At 39.2% G+C, this 6,926-nt stretch overlaps 1 long non-coding RNA gene across 1 annotated transcript; it reads left to right on the top strand.

Annotated features, from left to right (window-relative positions):
- Window positions 1–228: 228 nt before the first annotated feature.
- On the top strand, window positions 229–4,538 carry LOC120967488 (uncharacterized). The gene is made up of 2 exons (XR_005761251.2): window positions 229–2,882; window positions 3,436–4,538. It is a non-coding gene; the product is annotated as an uncharacterized lncRNA (long non-coding RNA).
- Window positions 4,539–6,926: the final 2,388 nt, after the last annotated feature.

Genomic DNA, 6,926 nt, shown 5'->3' with positions numbered 1-6,926 from the left:
TTTACTGCTTAATTTGTCGTTTTTGATTTTGTGGGTAGTTGTGGTCATTTTTTAACTGGTCCCCACGGTTACACGCTTCAATTTCGATTTCTAGGGTTTTATCTAGATGCATAACCATTATTGTTACCGTTCATTATTTCGCGGCCGTTATCCGATCATGATTCTTGCCATTATTGGTTGCGGGAGGGTTTGGTGCGGGGATTTGGCAACCAATCTCCTCTCTGTGTATCTATGTTGGGCTCTGTTTATTATGCTTTGTTTATGCTCTTATGGTTGCAGTGAATTACAACCCGTATAATTGCGTTGTGTTTTTAATCCGGAAGTACCTGCTGAGAATCCCCTACTGTTTGTGTTTTTATATGAAGTTCATCTCGTTTGTGTTTAGCCTGTCATGATGGATTGTTTGTTCTAGCACTATCAGTGGTGTCTCGTGACATGATGAATTTGTGTTTCTAACTGATGGTGTGTCATTACTTACCTGATCTTAATTGTAAAAATTACCATAAGTGGTGTGAACAATTTATCAGGAGTTCACCGTAAAATTTAAACATGTCCCTGATTTCAATTCTCAGTGCTTTTATGTCCAATATGTGTGTGTGTATGTGTGTAGTTGCCATCCCTAATTTGCAGAAGTTATCTTGCCTGATACATAGTGTATCATAAGCAAAAAAATCAGGTATTCAATATCTAGTAAAAGCACACATTATTTTGTGCATGAGTTATCTTGTTGTATGTTCACAAGTTACCAATGTATCATAAGCAATATGTGTGTGACTATTAATTCAGCGGCTATGCATCCTCTCTGCTCACTTTTTTATCTTTGTTATTTTTGTGTGTCAGGTCACAATGCCAAGGAAGTGCAAGTTAGATGGTGACATTGAGGAGGTAAACCCCTTAAAGAAGCATAAGCCTCCCACAGATCGGAACAGGGCTTCTCCTAGTGCTCTTGTGACTGCCTGTAAGGACATGTCAGATGAGAGAATGTCCGCGATTGATGACATGGATTTCACTAGTCTGAGGAATATCAAATGTGATAATCTCTTCAATCAGCTTTCTCAATGGCTTGCTGGTCTATATGACCCTGATTCATGTGAGGTTGTTACCTGGTCACGGAAGGTTACATGTCAATGAAGAGTCCATGCATCGGATAATGGGGTGCCCCGAGGTGATATTGCGGTGGATTTAAAGGCTCCTACAGATGCACAACTTGAGCTTGCGGGAGATCTTTTTGGTGACCTTGGACATTCTCCTAGAACTGTGGATGTATTAAATCTTATCTTGAGCACTAACGGGCATGATGACAACTTCAAGCACTTGTGTCTTGTGCTTGCTGCCAGCACTGTGATGGTGCTGACAACTTCCAACAAGATCAGCACCAGATGGTATCCTGCGTTGGTAAGCACATCCGGTTGTCTTTCTCTTTTGCATTTATCATTTTTATTTCTTTTCTTTTCTTGTTTTTTACCTGGTACCTTTTTTGCTTTTTAGTCTGGTGATTATGTACTTATGCACTTGATAACTTTCATGCTTTGGAGTGTGGTAATTATGTACCTGATATTTTTTATGATCTGAAGTGTGGTAATTATGTAGTAATGCATCTGATAACTTTTTCTGCCCTGTAATATGGTAATTATGACTTACTTCTTTATGATCTGGTGATTATGTACTTATGAACATGAGCAAACTGTTGAAGGTTCAGATTCTGATCATGAGCATGATGATGGTGGCGGTGATGGTCACTCTGACGAAGATCTAGATTTTCACATTCATTACCACGGTTCTTCAGTTGGTTTTGATGCTTTCGGTAGCGGTGGACCGAACGCCCATGAGACTTCAGGTAGTGGGGCAGCGAATGCAGATGTGGGTGAAACCATTTTCGCAACTCCAATGTGTCGATAAGGTCAGCTGGAATTGGTGGAACCACCACTCCTGCAGGAACCGACCAGCCTCTTGAGTCTCGGATTATGCTTACTGCATGTTCCGGGAATGTATCTGGTGATGGATTGCATAACCAGCCAGATACGACTGTTACTCAAAATGAGGCTGTTGTTGATGCTTCTGTGAAGAGGTGCGGTTCTTCTCTTGTCCGTAACTTGGATAAGAAATATTCCAGGCGTCGCAAGGAATTACGTCTACCTTCTCCACCCATGGCCACTAGTACAACTGTCTCTGACCAGCCGTCGTTGGATGATACACATCATTGTACCAAGGCAATGGTCATCAATGAGCTTGGCATTGTAGGCCCTGATAAGGGCATTAACTCAGTAATTGCCGATCCCACGCGGAAGAAGCAGCATCCTCGGAAGTGAGTTTCTTATCCTCTGCCAATCGAGTTCTTTTTATTTCCTTTTTTATATAGCATTTTTTGTTAGTTGTTTCTGCATGATAAATTTTTGTACATATTTAGATGTTGTTATTCTTTTGTGTTAGAACTTTTTCTAGTACCTACCTTCTGATAATTAGAAGTAACTGTGTCTGGTTACTACAACTTTTTGTGTCTGGTAACTTTTTATTCCTCAATAAGCCTGTGTTCTTGTCTAAAACGTTTAGTAATTATATCCTGGTATGGTTCATAACTTTAGTAGTTATTTTCCTGATCATAACTTTAGTATTTTATTTGAACAAGATGTAGTTTAACTTAGTTTGCATGATAATTTTAGTAATTATATGCTGGTAAGCATATGTACTTGTCTCTGGTAACATTTTTCTCATTCGCACTATATCCTCTTCAAATAAATTTCCAGCGGTTCGGATGCTCCATCTATTAGTGTTGCCGGCCTTCCGCAAATGCGGTCTACCAGCGTGGGCGTCACATCTGAGGTGGTACCTAGTAATCTTACATGTTCTTCGGCAGATGTGGACTCGTCTGACACGTCATGCAGGTGATTATGAATGTTATTTCTCACTATGGGAAATCTAAATGATTTTCTCTATTTGTTAATTTTTTGGTATATTAGTTGAACATATACCGGTAATTTAACTCTTTTATGTGTGGTATCACAAATGGTATGGAAAGGGCTAGTAGTTTTTATAGTCAAAGCTCCTGTAAGATTTACTGTTATTTAGCATGATAAATTTGTTGGTAACTTTGTTTAACATGATACTCCGGTTTGTTATCTTCATAGTTACCATCTTCATTAATGATTCGGGATGATATCAATTTTTGCATTATGTGGATAACTAAGTTGGTCATATGCTGATAAATAAGGTGAATAAAAGCTCGTAGCTAATGCAAATATAATCTGGTAACTAAGGTCGATATAAGCCGGTAACTAATGTTCTATTAGCTGGTAACTAACGTTACTAGAAGCTGGTAATGTTTCTTTTTTTGTACAGCATAATTAATATGGTACTATATATCTGATCTGGTTATTTTGTACATTTCACGATAAGTATAACTCCTTTTTTACAACCTTTTTTTGCCTATGTGTGCAGCAAGAAGATCATGTTGCTGTGAGAAAGGTTAAGGTGTCTTCTAAAGTTGCAGTTGCAACTAGGTCTTCTCCTCGTTTCACTTCCAAGGATCTGAAAGATGATTTTAAAGACTGCTCGTGGTTACTTCTCCAATAGCCGTTGTGCAAGATGATGCCCCTGTGAGGAATTCACCAGATGCTGGTTTTGGAGCTGTGGAACAGCTCGCGGCAGCGGCCACTATTACTCAAGTGGTAGAAGAGATTGCCAATGTTGTTCTTAGCACTCAACCTGAAACTTTTGTTGATCAAGCTCAAGGAAATGCTCCTACAGGTAGTGTTACCATAGCTGAAGATGCCCAAGCTCCTGCCAAAGCACCATGTGTTGTTCAATCTCAAGTTGAATCTTCCCAATCCACTATGGAAGAACCAGTTGAAACTGAAGCTGCAGTAGGTGTGGAAGCTCAAGCTGGGGATGACCAAGTCACCACCCAAGAATTCAGCAGTAATGTAGATGTAGAAGATGTTGCTGCTAAGAGGGCCTACTGGGATTTCACACCACCATCTTGCTCTCTTGGCCTAGATTTTGGCCTTACACCGCCAGCACTAGATATTACTACGACAGCCGCAGTCCCAGCTGCAGTACCAGCACCGGCCCCAGTGGTTCTTTCGACAACTCAAGCACCAGTAGTGGACCCAGCGGATAACAATGCTCCCCAAGAACCAGCAACAGCATCCCCAATTGATCAGACGACGGCAGCACCTCAGGATTTAAAGAATGCAAGAGATAATCTTGTTGACGCTAAGCCGGTTTCATGCTCTTAGCCTGCTGACATTGGTAAGTGAAGGCATTTATGTGTCCCCTAAGAGTGATGGGATGGATGTCTGCTTTTGAAGACTTTTTTATGCTTTCAGTTTGCTCCTTATCTGTCTATTTATGCTATGTATGGACCCCCCCCCCATGTAATGACTTTTGCTTTTGCGTGTGTGCTATGGAATTAACTATGTGTTTTCATTTCACATTTGTTCTTCCCTTTTATGTTGTCTAGTCTATGGACGTATTACTGGTATTTATTGTTCATTATTCCTGGTAATATTACTAACATATGACTGATAATTATAGCGCTCTACTTTTTTTGCCGCTAACTGCAACTACATGAAAGATATTGTACTTTTTTTGCTGACCATTTAATTGTACGGTAAGTTTTACCATGATAACCTTTGCGAATGTTATGCTGGTATTTATATAGAGACCAGAGCTTTTTATAACAAAAGTGTTCAAACTAACTGGCTTCACTTTTTGTGCAAACTAGTTACCCACATGGTAACATTTTTTATCACACCCCTGGTAACTATATTTTGTTGTTTGTGAAGGTGGTAACTATAACATCCAAGTGATTTTTATGCTATAACTCCTGAACTAATTAACCATATGATCCCCTGATAACTTATGTTATTACCATGCTGATAGCTTCAACCCTTTTCTTTTGTTGCTGAAAATACACGCCCCATCCCCCCCCCCCACACACACACACAAACCATTCTAATACATTCATGCTCACCCTTTAACTATCCTGACCCCCCCTCATTTTTTCCATTTTTTCTCTCTGTAGTAATTATATCATCAAGCTGAACTAACTATCACTTTTTCTTTAGCTGTTTTTCCACATATTTGACACCTTTTCATGACATTTTCTTTCGGTTCACAAACTGACCTGATCCCAAATTTTTGAAGAGCGTCAAGTTCGAGTTTATGATTTTGATGTTGAAGACAATGATGTAATTGTGTGGGTTGAAAAAGTCGAACGTGCCAGTGTACAAATTATGCTTCTGTAAAAGGTATTGATAGGAAGATTTTTTTAACAACCTTTTTTCTACTTCCAACCTTGATAACATCATTATGTTCATGTTGATAACATACTGTACTTAACTCTGATAATTTCTTTTTTTTGTTTGCCCATAATATTTCTTTACCAATCCCAACACTGATAACTCCCTTCACTTTTCTTCTAGACCACCCCCATCAGCCCTGAATTTGTTACACCAGTTATTCAACCTCCCATTGGTATTCATCAGCCAGTGTGACTCCTAAATCGTACATTCGGAAAGTTAGGGTAACCCGCCCATCGCAGTTTCTACTGCCTCCATATTGTGGCCTCATGGCATCTGCACTCAAAGAGGCTATTTACGCAGAAGTTATCAAGCACACCACTGATTCAGTTGACTCCAGGATAAAACAGTAATGACATTTACTATTTTTCTTTTCTCTAGTCTTTAACCCCTCACTGGTAAAACATTGGCTTATATACTATTTTATTTTTTTGCTTTGTAGTATTAGGGTTATTGACATCGATGGGTGGTGGGTCACATTGGAGGAGCTTGCTAATAGTGTGAAAGAAGGTGGTCATGTTTCGAATAATATTGCAGAGTTGCACATCCGAACTCTTGCCGATTTTGTACCCCAGGGAAGATTATTTTTCCGTGGTTGCTATCAGTATATCTCCTCGTAGGTGATTTCAAGAGCAAGTGCCTAATCAAACATTTCCGTCGTGATCGAAACTACATACTTAGTCACCAAAATCAGGTACATTTTTTTATGTAAACTACATACTTTTTTGCTTTTAAATCCTGCAAGCTGTTTTTTAATTGGTATAACAGGCAATATTTTTTAAGCTATTGATTTGGTTTTTTCACAAACCGTACCACTAAAGAATTTTAGTCGGTACCTACTTCTCTTACTTTCTTTGGTAACTTTCATGTATGACTGCTGGTAATTTCTGCTGTCAGTGATCTGATAACTTGCTTTTTAACTGTAAATGCATTGGTAACTTCTTGTGTTCATATGTTCCCATTTTCGATAGCTTTTGTTTCCAACACTTCAAAAGTTGGGACCTAGACCAAAGGACAGGCATTGGTATGTCTTGTGCCTTAATATCAAGGCAAAATGATGTGATGTTCTTGATTCTCTTCGTCCAGAATATAGCCCTTCGCTTATCACAAATGCGACGAAGCTTATGAATGGTATTAAAAAAGCCTAGTTGATTGTGTACAAGGAATCGAGTAACCAGATCCAAGACTATGATCTTGTGTACATCGATGTGTTCAAACAGGACAATGGGTTAGTTTTGTTGGCTAGTACTCCATCGTTTTTTCCATCTAAATCCCCGGTAACTTAGTTGTGTAGCATTTTAAAAGTTCTTTGCATATCTTATTTTCTTTTAACACATTTGTTTTTCCTTACAGCACTGATTGCGGTTTCTTCGCGTTCAAGATCTTGGAGTTCTGGGATGGTAAAATATGTCGGCAATAACTCAGGAGCAGATCCCGGCGTTGAGGAAGATATTGACAAGCATGTGGCTGGACCATCCTCATAACAGATGCACGCAGTGGCGCTATCACTTGTTCAATAAGAAGTAATTGAGGTGAGAAACTTGCACCAATATAAGTTTGAATTTATGCTTAAGAACGATGATAGTTTATTCTCACTCACGTTGGACAAACGTATCCATGCTGAAC

Source organism: Aegilops tauschii, chromosome 6 (genome assembly GCF_002575655.3).
Source record: "Aegilops tauschii subsp. strangulata cultivar AL8/78 chromosome 6, Aet v6.0, whole genome shotgun sequence".
Taxonomy (NCBI): Eukaryota; Viridiplantae; Streptophyta; class Magnoliopsida; order Poales; family Poaceae; genus Aegilops; species Aegilops tauschii.
The sequence above is the reverse complement of the archived record's forward strand: the minus strand, read 5'-3'. Positions and strand labels throughout refer to the sequence as shown.